Source organism: Phalangium opilio, unplaced genomic scaffold (assembly GCF_054372755.1).
Source record: "Phalangium opilio isolate 3A_F unplaced genomic scaffold, DU_Popi_V2 ptg000087l_1, whole genome shotgun sequence".
NCBI lineage: Eukaryota > Metazoa > Arthropoda > Arachnida > Opiliones > Phalangiidae > Phalangium > Phalangium opilio.
This window is the reverse complement of record NW_028324192.1, coordinates 1,516,270-1,536,383: the sequence shown is the minus strand read 5'-3', so window position 1 is coordinate 1,536,383 and position 20,114 is coordinate 1,516,270. Positions and strand designations below refer to the sequence as shown.

General features: G+C 37.6%; 42 pseudogenes; all 42 read right to left on the bottom strand.

Annotated features, from left to right (window-relative positions):
- Window positions 1–56: 56 nt before the first annotated feature.
- On the bottom strand, window positions 57–175 carry LOC149649815 (5S ribosomal RNA; annotated as a pseudogene).
- A 121-nt stretch (window positions 176–296) lies between these two features.
- On the bottom strand, window positions 297–399 carry LOC149649814 (5S ribosomal RNA; annotated as a pseudogene).
- Window positions 400–767: 368 nt separating this feature from the next.
- On the bottom strand, window positions 768–886 carry LOC149649813 (5S ribosomal RNA; annotated as a pseudogene).
- A 134-nt stretch (window positions 887–1,020) lies between these two features.
- Window positions 1,021–1,139, bottom strand: LOC149649812 (5S ribosomal RNA; annotated as a pseudogene).
- A 122-nt stretch (window positions 1,140–1,261) lies between these two features.
- Window positions 1,262–1,364, bottom strand: LOC149649811 (5S ribosomal RNA; annotated as a pseudogene).
- A 135-nt stretch (window positions 1,365–1,499) lies between these two features.
- Window positions 1,500–1,618, bottom strand: LOC149649810 (5S ribosomal RNA; annotated as a pseudogene).
- Window positions 1,619–2,215: 597 nt separating this feature from the next.
- LOC149649809 (5S ribosomal RNA) lies at window positions 2,216–2,334 on the bottom strand (annotated as a pseudogene).
- Window positions 2,335–2,456: 122 nt separating this feature from the next.
- Window positions 2,457–2,559, bottom strand: LOC149649808 (5S ribosomal RNA; annotated as a pseudogene).
- Window positions 2,560–2,694: 135 nt separating this feature from the next.
- Window positions 2,695–2,813, bottom strand: LOC149649807 (5S ribosomal RNA; annotated as a pseudogene).
- Window positions 2,814–2,934: 121 nt separating this feature from the next.
- Window positions 2,935–3,037, bottom strand: LOC149649806 (5S ribosomal RNA; annotated as a pseudogene).
- A 368-nt stretch (window positions 3,038–3,405) lies between these two features.
- LOC149649805 (5S ribosomal RNA) lies at window positions 3,406–3,524 on the bottom strand (annotated as a pseudogene).
- A 135-nt stretch (window positions 3,525–3,659) lies between these two features.
- On the bottom strand, window positions 3,660–3,778 carry LOC149649804 (5S ribosomal RNA; annotated as a pseudogene).
- A 359-nt stretch (window positions 3,779–4,137) lies between these two features.
- LOC149649803 (5S ribosomal RNA) lies at window positions 4,138–4,256 on the bottom strand (annotated as a pseudogene).
- Window positions 4,257–4,618: 362 nt separating this feature from the next.
- On the bottom strand, window positions 4,619–4,737 carry LOC149649802 (5S ribosomal RNA; annotated as a pseudogene).
- A 598-nt stretch (window positions 4,738–5,335) lies between these two features.
- On the bottom strand, window positions 5,336–5,454 carry LOC149649801 (5S ribosomal RNA; annotated as a pseudogene).
- Window positions 5,455–5,591: 137 nt separating this feature from the next.
- On the bottom strand, window positions 5,592–5,694 carry LOC149649800 (5S ribosomal RNA; annotated as a pseudogene).
- Window positions 5,695–5,831: 137 nt separating this feature from the next.
- LOC149649799 (5S ribosomal RNA) lies at window positions 5,832–5,950 on the bottom strand (annotated as a pseudogene).
- Window positions 5,951–6,312: 362 nt separating this feature from the next.
- On the bottom strand, window positions 6,313–6,431 carry LOC149649798 (5S ribosomal RNA; annotated as a pseudogene).
- Window positions 6,432–7,028: 597 nt separating this feature from the next.
- Window positions 7,029–7,147, bottom strand: LOC149649797 (5S ribosomal RNA; annotated as a pseudogene).
- A 137-nt stretch (window positions 7,148–7,284) lies between these two features.
- LOC149649796 (5S ribosomal RNA) lies at window positions 7,285–7,387 on the bottom strand (annotated as a pseudogene).
- A 137-nt stretch (window positions 7,388–7,524) lies between these two features.
- Window positions 7,525–7,643, bottom strand: LOC149649795 (5S ribosomal RNA; annotated as a pseudogene).
- A 123-nt stretch (window positions 7,644–7,766) lies between these two features.
- On the bottom strand, window positions 7,767–7,869 carry LOC149649794 (5S ribosomal RNA; annotated as a pseudogene).
- A 1,206-nt stretch (window positions 7,870–9,075) lies between these two features.
- Window positions 9,076–9,194, bottom strand: LOC149649793 (5S ribosomal RNA; annotated as a pseudogene).
- Window positions 9,195–9,811: 617 nt separating this feature from the next.
- LOC149649792 (5S ribosomal RNA) lies at window positions 9,812–9,926 on the bottom strand (annotated as a pseudogene).
- A 362-nt stretch (window positions 9,927–10,288) lies between these two features.
- LOC149649791 (5S ribosomal RNA) lies at window positions 10,289–10,407 on the bottom strand (annotated as a pseudogene).
- Window positions 10,408–10,770: 363 nt separating this feature from the next.
- LOC149649790 (5S ribosomal RNA) lies at window positions 10,771–10,889 on the bottom strand (annotated as a pseudogene).
- A 361-nt stretch (window positions 10,890–11,250) lies between these two features.
- LOC149649789 (5S ribosomal RNA) lies at window positions 11,251–11,369 on the bottom strand (annotated as a pseudogene).
- A 120-nt stretch (window positions 11,370–11,489) lies between these two features.
- On the bottom strand, window positions 11,490–11,592 carry LOC149649788 (5S ribosomal RNA; annotated as a pseudogene).
- Window positions 11,593–11,960: 368 nt separating this feature from the next.
- Window positions 11,961–12,079, bottom strand: LOC149649787 (5S ribosomal RNA; annotated as a pseudogene).
- Window positions 12,080–12,214: 135 nt separating this feature from the next.
- LOC149649786 (5S ribosomal RNA) lies at window positions 12,215–12,333 on the bottom strand (annotated as a pseudogene).
- A 122-nt stretch (window positions 12,334–12,455) lies between these two features.
- LOC149649785 (5S ribosomal RNA) lies at window positions 12,456–12,558 on the bottom strand (annotated as a pseudogene).
- A 137-nt stretch (window positions 12,559–12,695) lies between these two features.
- Window positions 12,696–12,814, bottom strand: LOC149649784 (5S ribosomal RNA; annotated as a pseudogene).
- A 596-nt stretch (window positions 12,815–13,410) lies between these two features.
- Window positions 13,411–13,529, bottom strand: LOC149649783 (5S ribosomal RNA; annotated as a pseudogene).
- A 122-nt stretch (window positions 13,530–13,651) lies between these two features.
- On the bottom strand, window positions 13,652–13,754 carry LOC149649782 (5S ribosomal RNA; annotated as a pseudogene).
- A 135-nt stretch (window positions 13,755–13,889) lies between these two features.
- LOC149649781 (5S ribosomal RNA) lies at window positions 13,890–14,008 on the bottom strand (annotated as a pseudogene).
- Window positions 14,009–14,129: 121 nt separating this feature from the next.
- Window positions 14,130–14,232, bottom strand: LOC149649780 (5S ribosomal RNA; annotated as a pseudogene).
- A 372-nt stretch (window positions 14,233–14,604) lies between these two features.
- Window positions 14,605–14,723, bottom strand: LOC149649779 (5S ribosomal RNA; annotated as a pseudogene).
- A 362-nt stretch (window positions 14,724–15,085) lies between these two features.
- On the bottom strand, window positions 15,086–15,204 carry LOC149649778 (5S ribosomal RNA; annotated as a pseudogene).
- A 597-nt stretch (window positions 15,205–15,801) lies between these two features.
- Window positions 15,802–15,920, bottom strand: LOC149649777 (5S ribosomal RNA; annotated as a pseudogene).
- A 122-nt stretch (window positions 15,921–16,042) lies between these two features.
- LOC149649776 (5S ribosomal RNA) lies at window positions 16,043–16,145 on the bottom strand (annotated as a pseudogene).
- A 135-nt stretch (window positions 16,146–16,280) lies between these two features.
- Window positions 16,281–16,399, bottom strand: LOC149649775 (5S ribosomal RNA; annotated as a pseudogene).
- Window positions 16,400–16,531: 132 nt separating this feature from the next.
- LOC149649774 (5S ribosomal RNA) lies at window positions 16,532–16,650 on the bottom strand (annotated as a pseudogene).
- Between the last annotated feature and the right edge of the window lie 3,464 nt (window positions 16,651–20,114).

The following is a 20,114-nucleotide window of genomic DNA, read 5'->3' as shown; positions in this document are numbered from 1 at the left end:
ACATGTTTGCTTTTTTCATATCTATTAAAATTTAAAAGAGGAAAAAAAAGTGAAAAAGCCAACGGCACGCAGTGTTCCTAAGTGGTCTCCCTCCCAAGTACTGACTGCGCTCGACGCTGCTTAACTTCGGTTATCGTACGAGAACCGGTGTATTCAGCGTGATATGGCCGTTGCCGAGAGTGCTAGTTAATAATTTGAATTTAATTAATTTTCATCTTTATAAAACAATAACAAAAAGAAGATATGTTTGCTTTTTTCATATCGGGTGGAATTTAAAAGAGGAAACAAAAGGGAAAAACCAACGGCACGCAGTATTCCCAAGTACTGTATGCGCTCGACGCTGCTTAACTTCGGTGATCGGACGAGAACCGGTGTTTTCAGTGTGATATGACCGTTGTCGAGAGTGCTAGTTAATAATTCGAATTTAAATTAAGTGAGACAAATTAACCTTCATCTTTATAAAACAATAACAAAAAGAAGATATGTTTGCTTTTTTCATATCGGGTGGAATTAAAAGAGGAAACAAAAGTGAAAGAGCCAACGGTACGCAGTATTCCCAAGTACTGACTGCGCTCGACGCTGCTAACGTCGGCGGTCGGACGAGAACCGGTGTTCTCAGCGTGATATGGTCGTTGCCGAGAGTGCTAGTTAATAATTCGAATTTAAATTAAGTGAGACAAATTAACCATCATTTTAAAATAATAAAAAAAAATATGATTGCTTTTTTCATATCTATTAAAATTTAAAAGAGGAAAAAAAAGTGAAAAAGCCAACGGCACGCAGTGTTGCTAAGTGGTCTCCCTACCAAGTACTGACTGCGCTCGACGCTGCTTAACTTCGGTGATCGGACGAGAACCGGTGTATTCAGCGTGATATGGTCGTTGCCGAGAGTGCTAGTTAATAATTCGAATTTAAATTAAGTGAGACAAATTAACCATCATTTTAAAACAATAACAAAATGAAAACATGTTTGCTTTTTTCATATCTATTAAAATTTAAAAGAGGAAAAAAAAACGAAAAAGCCAACGGCACGCAGTGTTCCTAAGTGGTCTCCCTCCCAAGTACTGACGGCGCTCGACGCTGCTTAACTTCGGTGATCGGACGAGAACCGGTGTATTCAGCGTGATATGGCCGTTGCCGAGAGTGCTAGTTAATAACTTTAATTTAATTAACTTTCATCTTTATAAAACAATAACAAAAAGAAGATATGTTTGCTTTTTTCATATTTGGTGGAATTTGAAAGAGGAAACAAAAGTGAAAAAGCCAACGGCACGCAGTATTCCCAAGTACTGTATGCGCTCGACGCTGCTTAACTTCGGTTATCGGACGAGAACCGGTGTATTCAGCGTGATATGGCCGTTGCCGAGAGTGCTAGGTAATAATTCGAATTTAAATTAAGTGAGACAATTTGACCTTCATCTTTTTAAAACAATAACAAAAAAAACATGTTTGCTTTTTTCATATCTATTAAAATTTAAAAGAGGAAAAAAAAGTGAAAAAGCCAACGGCACGCAGTGTTCCTAAGTGGTCTCCCTCCCAAGTAGTGACTGCGCTCGACGCTGCTTAACTTCGGTTATCGGACGAGAACCGGTGTATTCAGCGTGATATGGCCGTTGCCGAGAGTGCTAGTTAATAATTTGAATTTAATTAATTTTCATCTTTATAAAACAATAACAAAATGAAGATATGTGTGCTTTTTTCAAATCGGGTGGAATTTAAAAGAGGAAACAAAAGTGAAAAACCAACGGCATGCAATATTCCCAAGTACTGACTGCGCTCGACGCTGCTAACGTCGGCGATCGGACGAGAACCGGTGTTCTCAGCGTGATATGGCCGTTGCCGAGAGTGCTTGTTAAAAATTCGAATTTAAATTAAGTGAGACAAATTAACCTTCATCTTTATAAAACAATAACAAAAAGAGGATATGTTTGCTTTTTTCATATCGGGTTGAATTTAAAAGAGGAAACAAAAGTGAAAAAGCCAACGGCTTGCTGTATTCCCAAGTACTGACTGCGCTCGACGCTGCTTAACTTCGGTGATCGGACGAGAATCGGTGTATTCAGCGTGATATGGTCGTTGCCGAGAGTGCTAGTTAATAATACGAATTTAAATTAAGTGAGACAAATTAACCATCATTTTAAAACAATAACAAAATGAAAACATGTTTGCTTTTTTCATATCTATTAAAATTTAAAAGAGGAAAAAAAAACGAAAAAGCCAACGGCACGCAGTGTTCCTATGTGGTCTCCCTCCCAAGTACTGACGGCGCTCGACGCTGCTTAACTTCGGTGATCGGACGAGAACCGGTGTATTCAGCGTGTTATGGGCTTTGCCGAGAGTGCTAGTTAATAATTTGAATTAAATTAACTTACATCTTTATAAAACAATAACAAAAACAAGATATGTTTGCTTTTTTCATATGTGGTGGAATTTGAAAGAGGAAACAAAAGTGAAAAAGCCAACGGCACGCAGTATTCCCAAGTACTGTATGCGCTCGACGCTGCTTAACTTCGGTGATCGGACGAGAACCGATGTTTTCAGCGTGATATGGCCGTTGCCTAGAGTGCTAGATAATAATTCGAAATTAAATTAAGTGAGACAATTTGACCTTCATCTTTTTAAAACAATAACAAAAAAAACATGTTTGCTTTTTTCATATCTATTAAAATTTAAAAGAGGAAAAAAAAGTGAAAAAGCCAACGGCACGCAGTGTTCCTAAGTGGTCTCCCTCCCAAGTACTGACTGCGCTCGACGCTGCTTAACTTCGGTTATCGTACGAGAACCGGTGTATTCAGCGTGATATGGCCGTTGCCGAGAGTGCTAGTTAATAATTTGAATTTAATTAATTTTCATCTTTATAAAACAATAACAAAAAGAAGATATGTTTGCTTTTTTCATATCGGGTGGAATTTAAAAGAGGAAACAAAAGGGAAAAACCAACGGCACGCAGTATTCCCAAGTACTGTATGCGCTCGACGCTGCTTAACTTCGGTGATCGGACGAGAACCGGTGTTTTCAGTGTGATATGACCGTTGTCGAGAGTGCTAGTTAATAATTCGAATTTAAATTAAGTGAGACAAATTAACCTTCATCTTTATAAAACAATAACAAAAAGAAGATATGTTTGCTTTTTTCATATCGGGTGGAATTAAAAGAGGAAACAAAAGTGAAAGAGCCAACGGTACGCAGTATTCCCAAGTACTGACTGCGCTCGACGCTGCTAACGTCGGCGGTCGGACGAGAACCGGTGTTCTCAGCGTGATATGGTCGTTGCCGAGAGTGCTAGTTAATAATTCGAATTTAAATTAAGTGAGACAAATTAACCATCATTTTAAAATAATAAAAAAAAATATGATTGCTTTTTTCATATCTATTAAAATTTAAAAGAGGAAAAAAAAGTGAAAAAGCCAACGGCACGCAGTGTTGCTAAGTGGTCTCCCTACCAAGTACTGACTGCGCTCGACGCTGCTTAACTTCGGTGATCGGACGAGAACCGGTGTATTCAGCGTGATATGGTCGTTGCCGAGAGTGCTAGTTAATAATTCGAATTTAAATTAAGTGAGACAAATTAACCATCATTTTAAAACAATAACAAAATGAAAACATGTTTGCTTTTTTCATATCTATTAAAATTTAAAAGAGGAAAAAAAAAGTGAAAAAGCCAACGGCACGCAGTGTTCCTAAGTGGTCTCCCTCCCAAGTAGTGACTGCGCTCGACGCTGCTTAACTTCGGTTATCGGACGAGAACCGGTGTATTCAGCGTGATATGGCCGTTGCCGAGAGTGCTAGTTAATAACTTTAATTTAATTAACTTTCATCTTTATAAAACAATAACAAAAAGAAGATATGTTTGCTTTTTTCATATTTGGTGGAATTTGAAAGAGGAAACAAAAGTGAAAAAGCCAACGGCACGCAGTATTCCCAAGTACTGTATGCGCTCGACGCTGCTTAACTTCGTTTATCGGACGAGAACCGGTGTATTCAGAGTGATATGGCCGTTGCCGAGAGTGCTAGGTAATAATTCGAATTTAAATTAAGTGAGACAAATTAACCATCATTTTAAAACAATAACAAAATGAAAACATGTTTGCTTTTTTCATATCTATTAAAATTTAAAAGAGGAAAAAAAAGTGAAAAAGCCAACGGCACGCAGTGTTCCTAAGTGGTCTCCCTCCCAAGTAGTGACTGCGCTCGACGCTGCTTAACTTCGGTTATCGGACGAGAACCGGTGTATTCAGCGTGATATGGCCGTTGCCGAGAGTGCTAGTTAATAACTTTAATTTAATTAACTTTCATCTTTATAAAACAATAACAAAAAGAAGATATGTTTGCTTTTTTCATATTTGGTGGAATTTGAAAGAGGAAACAAAAGTGAAAAAGCCAACGGCACGCAGTATTCCCAAGTACTGTATGCGCTCGACGCTGCTTAACTTCGTTTATCGGACGAGAACCGGTGTATTCAGCGTGATATGGCCGTTGCCGAGAGTGCTAGGTAATAATTCGAATTTAAATTAAGTGAGACAAATTAACCATCATCTTTTTAAAACAATAACAAAAAGAAAATAAGTTTGCTTTTTTCAAATCTATTGGAATTTAAAAGAGGAAAAAAAAGTGAAAAAGCCAACGGCACGCATTGTTCCTAAGTGGTCTCCCTCCCAAGTAGTGACTGCGCTCGACGCTGCTTAACTTCGGTTATCGGACGAGAACCGGTGTATTCAGCGTGATATGGCCGTTGCCGAGAGTGCTAGTTAATAATTTGAATTTAATTAATTTTCATCTTTATAAAACAATAACAAAATAAAGATATGTGTGCTTTTTTCATATCGGGTGGAATTTAAAAGAGGAAACAAAAGTGAAAAACCAACGGCATGCAATATTCCCAAGTACTGACTGCGCTCGACGCTGCTAACGTCGGCGATCGGACGAGAACCGGTGTTCTCAGCGTGATATGGCCGTTGCCGAGAGTGCTTGTTAAAAATTCGAATTTAAATTAAGTGAGACAAATTAACCTTCATCTTTATAAAACAATAACAAAAAGAGGATATGTTTGCTTTTTTCATATCGGGTTGAATTTAAAAGAGGAAACAAAAGTGAAAAAGCCAACGGCTTGCAGTATTCCCAAGTACTGACTGCGCTCGACGCTGCTTAACTTCGGTGATCGGACGAGAACCGGTGTATTCAGCGTGATATGGTCGTTGCCGAGAGTGCTAGTTAATAATTCGAATTTAAATTAAGTGAGACAAATTAACCATCATTTTAAAACAATAACAAAATGAAAACATGTTTGCTTTTTTCATATCTATTAAAATTTAAAAGAGGAAAAAAAAAACGAAAAAGCCAACGGCACGCAGTGTTCCTAAGTGGTCTCCCTCCCAAGTACTGACGGCGCTCGACGCTGCTTAACTTCGGTGATCGGACGAGAACCGGTGTATTCAGCGTGTTATGGGCTTTGCCGAGAGTGCTAGTTAATAATTCGAATTTAAATTAAGTGAGACAAATTAACCTTCATCTTTATAAAACAATAACAAAAACAAGATATGTTTGCTTTTTTCATATCTGGTGAAATTTGAAAGAGGAGACAAAAGTGAAAAAGCCAACGGCACGCAGTATTCCCAAGTACTGTATGCGCTCGACGCTGCTTAACTTCGGTGATCGGACGTGAACCAGTGTTTTCAGCGTGATATGGCCGTTGCCGAGAGTGCTAGTTAATAATTCGAATTTAAATTAAGTGAGACAAATTAACCTTCATCATTTTAAAACAATAACAAAAAGAAAACCTGTTTGCTTTTTACATATCTATTAAAATCTAAAAGAGGAAAAAAAAGTGAAAAAGCCAACGGCACGCAGTGTTCCTAAGTGGTCTCCCTCCCAAGTAGTGACTGCGCTCGACGCTGCTTAACTTCGGTTATCGGACGAGAACCGGAGTATTCAGCTTGATATGGCCGTTGCCGAGAGTGCTAGTTAATAACTTTAATTTAATTAACTTTCATCTTTATAAAACAATAACAAAAAGAATATATGTTTGCTTTTTTCATATTTGGTGGAATTTGAAAGAGGAAACAAAAGTGAAAAAGCCAACGGCACGCAGTATTCCCAAGTACTGTATGCGCTCGACGCTGCTTAACTTCGTTTATCGGACGAGAACCGGTGTATTCAGCGTGATATGGCCGTTGCCGAGAGTGCTAGGTAATAATTCGAATTTAAATTAAGTGAGACAAATTAACCATCATCTTTTTAAAACAATAACAAAAAGAAAATAAGTTTGCTTTTTTCAAATCTATTGGAATTTAAAAGAGGAAAAAAAAGTGAAAAAGCCAACGGCACGCATTGTTCCTAAGTGGTCTCCCTCCCAAGTAGTGACTGCGCTCGACGCTGCTTAACTTCGGTTATCGGACGAGAACCGGTGTATTCAGCGTGATATGGCCGTTGCCGAGAGTGCTAGTTAATAATTTGAATTTAATTAATTTTCATCTTTATAAAATAATAACAAAATAAAGATATGTGTGCTTTTTTCATATCGGGTGGAATTTAAAAGAGGAAACAAAAGTGAAAAACCAACGGCATGCAATATTCCCAAGTACTGACTGCGCTCGACGCTGCTAACGTCGGCGATCGGACGAGAACCGGTGTTCTCAGCGTGATATGGCCGTTGCCGAGAGTGCTTGTTAAAAATTCGAATTTAAATTAAGTGAGACAAATTAACCTTCATCTTTATAAAACAATAACAAAAAGAGGATATGTTTGCTTTTTTCATATCGGGTTGAATTTAAAAGAGGAAACAAAAGTGAAAAAGCCAACGGCTTGCAGTATTCCCAAGTACTGACTGCGCTCGACGCTGCTTAACTTCGGTGATCGGACGAGAACCGGTGTATTCAGCGTGATATGGTCGTTGCCGAGAGTGCTAGTTAATAATTCGAATTTAAATTAAGTGAGACAAATTAACCATCATTTTAAAACAATAACAAAATGAAAACATGTTTGCTTTTTTCATATCTATTAAAATTTAAAAGAGGAAAAAAAAACGAAAAAGCCAACGGCACGCAGTGTTCCTAAGTGGTCTCCCTCCCAAGTACTGACGGCGCTCGACGCTGCTTAACTTCGGTGATCGGACGAGAACCGGTGTATTCAGCGTGTTATGGGCTTTTCCGAGAGTGCTAGTTAATAATTCGAATTTAAATTAAGTGAGACAAATTAACCTTCATCTTTATAAAACAATAACAAAAACAAGATATGTTTGCTTTTTTCATATCTGGTGAAATTTGAAAGAGGAGACAAAAGTGAAAAAGCCAACGGCACGCAGTATTCCCAAGTACTGTATGCGCTCGACGCTGCTTAACTTCGGTGATCGGACGTGAACCAGTGTTTTCAGCGTGATATGGCCGTTGCCGAGAGTGCTAGTTAATAATTCGAATTTAAATTAAGTGAGACAAATTAACCTTCATCATTTTAAAACAATAACAAAAAGAAAACCTGTTTGCTTTTTACATATCTATTAAAATTTAAAAGAGGAAAAAAAAGTGAAAAAGCCAACGGCACGCAGTGTTCCTAAGTGGTCTCCCTCCCAAGTAGTGACTGCGCTCGACGCTGCTTAACTTCGGTTATCGGACGAGAACCGGAGTATTCAGCTTGATATGGCCGTTGCCGAGAGTGCTAGTTAATAATTTGAATTTAATTAACTTTCATCATTATAAAACAATAACAAAAAAGAAGATATGTTTGCTTTTTTCATATCTGGTGGAATTTGAAAGAGGAAACAAAAGTGAAAAAGCCAACGGCACGCAGTATTCCCAAGTACTGTATGCGCTCGACGCTGCTTAACTTCGGTGATCGGACGTGAACCGGTGTTTTCAGCGTGATATGGCCGTTGCCGAGAGTGCTAGTTAATAATTCGAATTTAGATTAAGTGAGACAAATTAACCTTCATCATTTTAAAACCATAACAAAAAGAAAACATGTTTGCTTTTTTCATATCTATTAAAATTTAAAAGAGGAAAAAAAAGTGAAAAAGCCAACGGCACGCAGTGTTCCTAAAGCTAGATTCCCACTCGACGGAAAACACGACGGAAACCCGGCAGAAAGGGGTTCGACCGAAAAATCTTTACGCCGAGTCCGACGGAATTACCGTTCTGTCGGGCGTAAGTTGTGTTCTATTTTTTCGGTCGTGTTCGGCGTTACGCCGGTGTCTCAGCCAATGAAATTATCCCACTGACAACGTCATAAATTTCAAGAGCGCACGCACACGCAAGATCGATTGATAGCCGCCATTTTTTTGTGGTTGACCAGGCTTATTGGAAACATACCACCAAGAAAGAAAAATTAAACTTACGAAAGTAAAAAGAGATAAGATGTTAATAAGGAAGACTTTACTGAGGAGGTTAGAAAATATCCCTTATTTTACGAATTAAGCGACAAGGGGACAAAGATAGCAATTCAGAGTGTGAAATAGATGTTGCGGAAACAACTGAAATCTGTCACGTGACCCAAAAATATCTACCGCCAAACTGAAAATTCAGTCGTAGTGTGAACGGTCTACCGCCGGACGCCGGCGTAAGTTAAAATTTCTACCGTTGGCTGTGTGATTTCCGCCGGGTTTTTTCGGTCGAGTGGGAATCTAGCTTAAGTGGTCTCCCTCCCAAGTAGTGACTGCGCTCGACGCTGCTTAACTTCGGTTATCGGACGAGAACCGGTGTATTCAGCGTGATATGGCCGTTGCCGAGAGTGTTAGTTAATAATTTTAATTTAATTAACTTTCATCTTTATAAAACTATAACAAAAAGAAAATACGTTTGCTTTTTTCATATCGGGTGGAATTTAAAAGAGGAAACAAAAGTGAAAAAGCCAACGGCACGCAGTATTCCCAAGTACTGACTGCGCTCGACGCTGCTAACGTCGGCGGTCGGACGAGAACCGGTGTTCTCAGCGTGATATGGCCGTTGCCGAGAGTGCTAGATAATAATTCGAATTTAAATAAAGTGAGACAAATTAACCTTCATCTTTTTAAAACAATAACAAAAAGAAAATATATTTGCTTTTTTCATATCTATTGGAATTTAAAAGAGGAAAAAAAAGTGAAAAAGCTAGCGGCACGCAGTGTTCCTAAGTGGTCGCCCTCCCAAGTACTATCTGCGCTCGACGCTGCTTAACTTCGGTGATCGGACGTGAACCAGTGTTTTCAGCGTGATATGGCCGTTGCCGAGAGTGCTAGTTAATAATTCGAATTTAAATTAAGTGAGACAAATTAACCTTCATCATTTTAAAACAATAACAAAAAGAAAACCTGTTTGCTTTTTACATATCTATTAAAATTTAAAAGAGGAAAAAAAAATGAAAAAGCCAACGGCACGCAGTGTTCCTAAGTGGTCTCCCTCCCAAGTCGTGACTGCCCTCGACGCTGTTTAACTTCGGTTATCGGACGAGAATCGGTGTATTCAGCGTGATATGGCCGTTGCCGAGAGTGGTAGTTAATAATTTGAATTTAATTAACTTTCATCTTTATAAAACAATAACTAAAAGAAGATTTGTTTGCTTTTTTCATATCTGGTGGAATTTGAAAGAGGAAACTAAAGTGAAAAAAGCAAACGGCACGCAGTATTCCCAAGTACTGACTGCGCTCGACGCTGCTAACGTCGGCGATCGGACGAGAACCGGTGTTCTCGGCGTGATATGGCCGTTGCCGAGAGTGCTAGATAATAATTCGAATTTAAATTAAGTGAGACAAATTAACCTTCATCTTTTTCAAACAATAACAAAAAGAAAATATGTTTGCTTTTTTCATATCTATTGGAATTTAAAAGAGGAAAAAAAGTGAAAAAGTTAACGGCACGCAGTGTTCCTAAGTGGTCGCCCTCCCAAGTTAAGCGCTCGACGCTGCTTAACTTCGGTTATCGGACGAGAACCGGTGTATTCAGCGTGATATGGCCGTTACCTAGAGTGCTAGTTAATAATTTGAATTTAATTAACCTTCATCTTTATAAAACAATACCAAAAAGAAGATATGTTTGCTTTTTTCATATCTGGTGGAATTTAAAAGAGGAAACAAAAGTGAAAAAGCAAACGGCACGCAGTATTCCCAAGTGCTGTATGCGCTCGACGCTGCTTAACTTCGGTTATCGGACGAGAACCGGTGTATTCAGCGTGATATGGCCGTTGCCGAGAGTGCTAGATAATAATTCGAATTTAAATTAAGTGAGACAAATTAACCTTCATCTTTTTAAAACAATAACAAAAAGAAAATATATTTGCTTTTTTCATATCTATTGGAAATTAAAAGAGGAAAAAAAAGTGAAAAAGCTAGCGGCACGCAGTGTTCTTAAGTGGTCGCCCTCCCAAGTACTGACTGCGCTCGACGCTGCTTAACTTCGGTTATCGTACGAGAACCGGAGTATTCAGCTTCATATGGCCGTTGCCGAGAGTGCTAGTTAATAATTTGAATTTAATTAACTTTCATCATTATAAAACAATAACAAAAAAGAAGATATGTTTGCTTTTTTCATATCTGGTGGAATTTGAAAGAGGAAACAAAAGTGAAAAAGCCAACGGCACGCAGTATTCCCAAGTACTGTATGCGCTCGACGCTGCTTAACTTCGGTGATCGGACGTGAACTTGTGTTTTCAGCGTGATATGGCCGTTGCCGAGAGTGCTAGTTAATAATTCGAATTTAGATTAAGTGAGACAAATTAACCTTCATCATTTTAAAACCATAACAAAAAGAAAACATGTTTGCTTTTTTCATATCTATTAAAATTTAAAAGAGGAAAAAAAAGTGAAAAAGCCAACGGCACGCAGTGTTCCTAAGTGGTCTCCCTCCCAAGTAGTGACTGCGCTCGACGCTGCTTAACTTCGGTTATCGGACGAGAACCGGTGTATTCAGCGTGATATGGCCGTTGCCGAGAGTGTTAGTTAATAATTTTAATTTAATTAACTTTCATCTTTATAAAACTATAACAAAAAGAAAAAACGTTTGCTTTTTTCATATCTGGTGGAATTTAAAAGAGGAAACAAAAGTGAAAAAGCAAACGGCACGCAGTATTCCCAAGTGCTGTATGCGCTCGACGCTGCTTAACTTCGGTTATCGGACGAGAACCGGTGTATTCAGCGTGATATGGCCGTTGCCGAGAGTGCTAGATAATAATTCGAATTTAAATTAAGTGAGACAAATTAACCTTCATCTTTTTAAAACAATAACAAAAAGAAAATATATTTGCTTTTTTCATATCTATTGGAAATTAAAAGAGGAAAAAAAGTGAAAAAGCTAGCGGCACGCAGTGTTCCTAAGTGGTCGCCCTCCCAAGTACTGACTGCGCTCGACGCTGCTTAACTTCGGTTATCGTACGAGAACCGGTGTATTCAGCGTGATATGGCCGTTGCCGAGAGTGCTAGTTAATAATTTGAATTTAATTAATTTTCATCTTTATAAAACAATAAAAAAAGAAGATATGTTTGCTTTTTTCATATCGGGTGGAATTTAAAAGAGGAAACAAAAGGGAAAAACCAACGGCACGCAGTATTCCCAAGTACTGTATGCGCTCGACGCTGCTTAACTTCGGTGATCGGACGAGAACCGGTGTTTTCAGTGTGATATGACCGTTGTCGAGAGTGCTAGTTAATAATTCGAATTTAAATTAAGTGAGACAAATTAACCTTCATCTTTATAAAACAATAACAAAAAGAAGATATGTTTGCTTTTTTCATATCGGGTGGAATTAAAAGAGGAAACAAAAGTGAAAGAGCCAACGGTACGCAGTATTCCCAAGTACTGACTGCGCTCGACGCTGCTAACGTCGGCGGTCGGACGAGAACCGGTGTTCTCAGCGTGATATGGTCGTTGCCGAGAGTGCTAGTAAATAATTCGAATTTAAATTAAGTGAGACAAATTAACCATCATTTTAAAATAATAAAAAAAAATATGATTGCTTTTTTCATATCTATTAAAATTTAAAAGAGGAAAAAAAAGTGAAAAAGCCAACGGCACGCAGTGTTGCTAAGTGGTCTCCCTACCAAGTACTGACTGCGCTCGACGCTGCTTAACTTCGGTGATCGGACGAGAACCGGTGTATTCAGCGTGATATGGTCGTTGCCGAGAGTGCTAGTTAATAATTCGAATTTAAATTAAGTGAGACAAATTAACCATCATTTTAAAACAATAACAAAATGAAAACATGTTTGCTTTTTTCATATCTATTAAAATTTAAAAGAGGAAAAAAAAAGTGAAAAAGCCAACGGCACGCAGTGTTCCTAAGTGGTCTCCCTCCCAAATAGTGACTGCGCTCGACGCTGCTTAACTTCGGTTATCGGACGAGAACCGGTGTATTCAGCGTGATATGGCCGTTGCCGAGAGTGCTAGTTAATAACTTTAATTTAATTAACTTTCATCTTTATAAAACAATAACAAAAAGAAGATATGTTTGCCTTTTTCATATTTGGTGGAATTTGAAAGAGGAAACATAAGTGAAAAAGCCAACGGCACGCAGTATTCCCAAGTACTGTATGCGCTCGACGCTGCTTAACTTCGGTTATCGGACGAGAACCGGTGTATTCAGCGTGATATGGCCGTTGCCGAGAGTGCTAGGTAATAATTCGAATTTAAATTAAGTGAGACAAATTAACCATCATCTTTTTAAAACAATAACAAAAAGAAAATAAGTTTGCTTTTTTCAAATCTATTGGAATTTAAAAGAGGAAAAAAAAGTGAAAAAGCCAACGGCACGCATTGTTCCTAAGTGGTCTCCCTCCCAAGTAGTGACTGCGCTCGACGCTGCTTAACTTCGGTTATCGGACGAGAACCGGTGTATTCAGCGTGATATGGCCGTTGCCGAGAGTGCTAGTTAATAATTTGAATTTAATTAATTTTCATCTTTATAAAACAATAACAAAATGAAGATATGTGTGCTTTTTTCAAATCGGGTGGAATTTAAAAGAGGAAACAAAAGTGAAAAACCAACGGCATGCAATATTCCCAAGTACTGACTGCGCTCGACGCTGCTAACGTCGGCGATCGGACGAGAACCGGTGTTCTCAGCGTGATATGGCCGTTGCCGAGAGTGCTTGTTAAAAATTCGAATTTAAATTAAGTGAGACAAATTAACCTTCATCTTTATAAAACAATAACAAAAAGAGGATATGTTTGCTTTTTTCATATCGGGTTGAATTTAAAAGAGGAAACAAAAGTGAAAAAGCCAACGGCTTGCAGTATTCCCAAGTACTGACTGCGCTCGACGCTGCTTAACTTCGGTGATCGGACGAGAATCGGTGTATTCAGCGTGATATGGTCGTTGCCGAGAGTGCTAGTTAATAATTCGATTTAAATTAAGTGAGACAAATTAACCATCATTTTAAAACAATAACAAAATGAAAACATGTTTGCTTTTTTCATATCTATTAAAATTTAAAAGAGGAAAAAAAAACGAAACAGCCAACGGCACGCAGTGTTCCTAAGTGGTCTCCCTCCCAAGTACTGACGGCGCTCGACGCTGCTTAACTTCGGTGATCGGACGAGAACCGGTGTATTCAGCGTGTTATGGGCTTTGCCGAGAGTGCTAGTTAATAATTTGAATTAAATTAACTTACATCTTTATAAAACAATAACAAAAACAAGATATGTTTGCTTTTTTCATATGTGGTGGAATTTGAAAGAGGAAACAAAAGTGAAAAAACCAACGGCACGCAGTATTCCCAAGTACTGTATGCGCTCGACGCTGCTTAACTTCGGTGATCGGACGAGAACCGATGTTTTCAGCGTGATATGGCCGTTGCCTAGAGTGCTAGATAATAACTCGAATTTAAATTAAGTGAGACAATTTGACCTTCATCTTTTTAAAACAATAACAAAAAAAACATGTTTGCTTTTTTCATATCTATTAAAATTTAAAAGAGGAAAAAAAAGTGAAAAAGCCAACGGCACGCAGTGTTCCTAAGTGGTCTCCCTCCCAAGTACTGACTGCGCTCGACGCTGCTTAACTTCGGTTATCGTACGAGAACCGGTGTATTCAGCGTGATATGGCCGTTGCCGAGAGTGCTAGTTAATAATTTGAATTTAATTAATTTTCATCTTTATAAAACAATAACAAAAAGAAGATATGTTTGCTTTTTTCATATCGGGTGGAATTTAAAAGAGGAAACAAAAGGGAAAAACCAACGGCACGCAGTATTCCCAAGTACTGTATGCGCTCGACGCTGCTTAACTTCGGTGATCGGACGAGAACCGGTGTTTTCAGTGTGATATGACCGTTGTCGAGAGTGCTAGTTAATAATTGAATTAAAATTAAGTGAGACAAATTAACCTTCATCTTTATAAAACAAAAACAAAAAGAAGATATGTTTGCTTTTTTCATATCGGGTGGAATTAAAAGAGGAAACAAAAGTGAAAGAGCCAACGGTACGCAGTATTCCCAAGTACTGACTGCGCTCGACGCTGCTAACGTCGGCGGTCGGACGAGAACCGGTGTTCTCAGCGTGATATGGTCGTTGCCGAGAGTGCTAGTTAATAATTCGAATTTAAATTAAGTGAGACAAATTAACCATCATTTTAAAACAATAACAAAATGAAAACATGTTTGCTTTTTTCATATCTATTAAAATTTAAAAGAGGAAAAAAAAAGTGAAAAAGCCAACGGCACGCAGTGTTCCTAAGTGGTCTCCCTCCCAAGTAGTGACTGCGCTCGACGCTGCTTAACTTCGGTTATCGGACGAGAACCTGTGTATTCAGCGTGATATGGCCGTTGCCGAGAGTGCTAGTTAATAACTTTAATTTAATTAACTTTCATCTTTATAAAACAATAACAAAAAGAAGATATGTTTGCTTTTTTCATATTTGGTGGAATTTGATAGAGGAAACAAAAGTGAAAAAGCCAACGGCACGCAGTATTCCCAAGTACTGTATGCGCTCGACGCTGCTTAACTTCGTTTATCGGACGAGAACCGGTGTATTCAGCGTGATATGGCCGTTGCCGAGAGTGCTAGGTAATAATTCGAATTTAAATTAAGTGAGACAAATTAACCATCATCTTTTTAAAACAATAACAAAAAGAAAATAAGTTTGCTTTTTTCAAATCTATTGGAATTTAAAAGAGGAAAAAAAAGTGAAAAAGCCAACGGCACGCATTGTTCCTAAGTGGTCTCCCTCCCAAGTAGTGACCGCGCTCGACGCTGCTTAACTTCGGTTATCGGACGAGAACCGGTGTATTCAGCGTGATATGGCCGTTGCCGAGAGTGCTAGTTAATAATTTGAATTTAATTCATTTTCATCTTTATAAAACAATAACAAAATGAAGATATGTGTGCTTTTTTCAAATCGGGTGGAATTTAAAAGAGGAAACAAAAGTGAAAAACCAACGGCATGCAATATTCCCAAGTACTGACTGCGCTCGACGCTGCTAACGTCGGCGATCGGACGAGAACCGGTGTTCTCAGCGTGATATGGCCGTTGCCGAGAGTGCTTGTTAAAAATTCGAATTTAAATTAAGTGAGACAAATTAACCTTCATCTTTATAAAACAATAACAAAAAGAGGATATGTTTGCTTTTTTCATATCGGGTTGAATTTAAAAGAGGAAACAAAAGTGAAAAAGCCAACGGCTTGCAGTATTCTTAAGTACTGACTGCGCTCGACGCTGCTTAACTTCGGTGATCGGACGAGAACCGGTGTATTCAGCGTGATATGGTCGTTGCCGAGAGTGCTAGTTAATAATTCGAATTTAAATTAAGTGAGACAAATTAACCATCATTTTAAAACAATAACAAAATGAAAACATGTTTGCTTTTTTCATATCTATTAAAATTTAAAAGAGGAAAAAAAAACGAAAAAGCCAACGGCACGCAGTGTTCCTAAGTGGTCTCCCTCCCAAGTACTCACGGCGCTCGACGCTGCTTAACTTCGGTGATCGGACGAGAACCGGTGTATTCAGCGTGTTATGGGCTTTGCCGAGAGTGCTAGTTAATAATTTGAGTTAAATTAACTTACATCTTTATAAAACAATAACAAAAACAAGATATGTTTGCTTTTTTCATATGTGGTGGAATTTGAAAGAGGAAACAAAAGTGAAAAAGCCAACGGCACGCAGTATTCCCAAGTACTGTATGCGCTCGACGCTGCTTAACTTCGGTGATCGGACGAGAACCGATGTTTTCAGCGTGATATGGCCGTTGCCTAGAGTGCTAGATAATAATTCGAATTTAAATTAAGTGAGACAATTTGACCTTCATCTTTTTAAAACAATAACAAAAAAAACATGTTTGCTTTTTTCATATCTATTAAAATTTAAAAGAGGAAAAAAAAGTAATAAAGCCAACGGCACGCAGTGTTCCTAAGTGGTCTCCCTCCCAAGTACTGACTGCGCTCGACGCTGCTTAACTTCGGTGAACGGACGAGAACCGGTGTATTCAGCGTGATATGGTCGTTGCCGAGAGTGCTAGTTAATAATTCGAAATTAAATTAAGTGAGACAAATTAACCATCATTTTAAAACAATAACAAAAAAAACATGTTTGCTTTTTTCATATCTATTAAAATTTAAAAGATGAAAAAAAAGTGAAAATGCCAACGGCACGCAGAGTTCCTAAGTGGTCTCCCTCCCAAGTACTGACTGCGCTCGACGCTGCTTAACTTCGGTGATCGGACGAGAACCGGTGTATTCAGCGTGATATGGTCGTTGCCGAGAGTGCTAGTTAATAATTCGAATTTAAATTAAGTGAGACAAATTAACCATCATTTTAAAACAATAACAAAATGAAAACATGTGTGCTTTTTAGTTTTTAGCGCCATCTATTGATGGCTAAAAACTAATGCATTTATACCGAAGATTTACTACCCCCACTTTTACCCCTTTCACCCCCACTTTTTCCCCCTTTCCCCCCTCTTTTCCCCCCATTTCCCCCTTTTTTTAGTGCCTTTCCCCCCTATATTACCCCCTTTTTTCCCCCATTATATCCTATGTTACGGCTGGTTGGGCGTCTTAACCCCGCCTTTTCGCGTTAATTTATTCAAATTTATTCATAATTCATAAATAATGCTCTAAAACGCTAACAGATGGACCTAGGGTAGCTAAGCTTCATATTATTTTATTTCGTAAATTTCCAAATCCCCAACGGGACTCGAACGCTCCAACGTCAACGCTACGGTTCGGAAACCCGGTACGCTAGAACTGCGCCACAGAATGCTTATATAAACCTTTGCTTTCATGAGATATAAGCTGGGATAGAAATCCATCTCGAGTCTAGGCGCGTTTGCGGCGTTTCGCGCTAAGAGAGAGAAATTAAATAATCGCCCACTACCACGTTAATATGACGTTAAGTCGGCCTCAAAGTCACGTCTGAAGCTTAGAGTTCTTTTCCTAAAACCTTATCAGTCTTGAATGTAGAGAGAAACGAATTAGCAGGCAAAGTTCACCATGAGTTAACCAATGATATCGTCTCTTGAAAACTCGTCTGCTACTCTACTTAGTTAAGCGAGCAGTCCACGTTTACAAGTGAGATTAATGATAACTTTATAAATAATGATGTTTAAAATTAACCGATTGAGGAAGTTACAATAGTTCAATATATATTATTCTGTAATTTAATTAAGATTAAAATAAATATATATTCACGAGTGAGATTAATGATCATAATGGTAGATAATGATGTTTCAAGTAAGTTAATTGAGGAATTCACTGTAGATTAATTAATATTATACTTTAATTTAATAAATATTATACTTTAATTTAATTAATATTATACTTTAATTTAATTAAAATTGAGGAAGTTACAATAGTTCAATATATATTATTCTGTAATTTAATTAAGATTAAAATAAATATAAATTCACGAGTGAGATTAATGATAATTATAAATAATGATGTTTCAAGTAAGTTAATTGAGGAATTTGCTTTAATTTAATTAATATTATACTTTAATTTAATTAATATTATACTTTAATTTAATTAATATTATACTTTAATTTAATTAATATTATACTTTAATTTAATTAATATTATCATGATACTATAGTTTATGATAACTTTACAAATAATGATGTAGTTTAGTTAAGTTTAAAACTAACCGATTGAGGAAGTTACTATAGGGTTGGTACTGGTAATTATGGACACTTTTTGCAAATCTTTGAATAACTTCCGTGGAGCTAACGTTAGACACCAGAAACTTTCAGGATATGAAATATGATTCTTTATACACAATTCGCTGTTTTCAGCTTTTTAACTCTCTTAAATTTTGCACAATATCCTATTTCCCAATCCCCTCGGAGGACCCCAATTGTGAACAATCGCTGGTAAATGTAAACACCCTGACCCTAAATACTGAAGGAGGTAGTGAATGAACACTGGACCCAAATGTGAACAACAATGATAATCAAATGGGAGGAATAGAAAAGGCCCTAGGAAAGGACAGGGTTGCCACAGTACCTGGAAATCCTGGAAAATCTGGAAAAGTCAGGGAATTTAAAAATGGGCCGAAAAGGTCAGGGAAAAGTCAGGGAATTTGATTTTAGTGGGTAAAACTTCTGGGAATAAGTCTTTATTGAAAGAGTAATGAAAGTTTCTCCTCATGCTCTCTCAACACAGAAAACTCTAGATTAATCCTTAAAAATGTCTAGAATTGTTTTTGTAAAGTAAATGCTCTCTTAGACTGTTATTTATAGTTAAAATGTTTCTTATTTGTATTGGTGCAACAAATACATGGGAAAATTTAATGTTGAGAGTTTATTTAATTATAACCACTTGAAACGTGCAGTAAACATTCACTTTTTCGGCCTAAAAGGTCAGGGAAAATCTGAGAAAAAGGTCAGGGAATTTGGTTCTGAAAATTCCGTGGCAACCCTGAAGGAGCTACCATTACGTAGGGCCTAAATCCATGCACCTAGATTAAAGTTTACGCAGATGTGATAAGTGATAATAGGATAATATAATTAAAAACAATACCCGAGTCAAAATGTTCAATAATTTGTTGAGAAGTCCTATTTATTTCGATACCTCGCATAACAGCTGTCTCATTTTCTCGCTTTCCCGCCCAATAAGTAGTCGTAGCTACCGCCCTCTTACCGCTAAATTGATAAACTTACTAATGGCGCGAAATTTGAGTCTTTTTTGGGTCAATGATGTATTTTAAAGTTAATATTATAACTTTTACTTTTATTTTTTAGTAAAATAGCTTAAAAAGGATTCTAATTAACCTTGAAACAATTGAATTTTTACCTGGTTTTTTCCAACTCTAAAATCGAATTCCGAATCGAAACCACAGATATTAATATCAATTTTATAGTGAAAAACGTGATCTATCTAACGATTAAAGGTTTGTTATCGTGGGATTATTTTAACTCTTCCTAGAGCTTATTCCCCGATGGTATTGTATTAAGCAACACCTAAAATTGGCATCAACTTAAGTTGATTAGTCCGAGTTGGTGTGTATATAGGTTCGTATCTTTCATCCACGTATTCCTACAATGTTCATACCATTTTTATCGTAATCCTCAATATTCAATCTACAAATAGAGCCCTTTTAAAAGGAATTTAAGCCGCCCAAAAATTAGCTACAAAATGTTAAAGAAACAAGACGGCCCAAGGGCTCGTAATAGTAGCCATATCGTACGAGTGAATAGCCCCTCTATACCCTACACTAATGAGTGGATAACCCCTCTATACCTTACCCTAATGAGTGAATAGCGCTATCTTTTTCAATGCTTAAATGATTTACCGTGCATAAAATCAGAGTGAATAGCCCCTCGATTCCCTACTCTAAACAGTGATTAAATTATAACCGTATAAATTTACTTATGCTGTAATTCTAATATTCCGGCGAATCGAAGAACAGATGGTTTTTAGTGGTAATCCCCTCGATGAGTTTACAACATAGACTTATGCCGATGCAAACTTATCGCATCTTATAAATTTCTAACAAGGACTTTTGAAAGGGAAAGTTTAGTTATAGTGATTACGCATTTTAGTGATTATCCCCTCGAATTACCTTTAGCAATGCTAAAATGATCAAACGCATAACGCTCATTTAACACTATGTTAGCTCTATCTAAACCCACATTTGAATTAACCGCCAAAACGTTCCAGTCAAACATAACATAGATGACGATAGCTACCGAACGAGAACGAAACACATGAGGAGCGGTAGGAAACG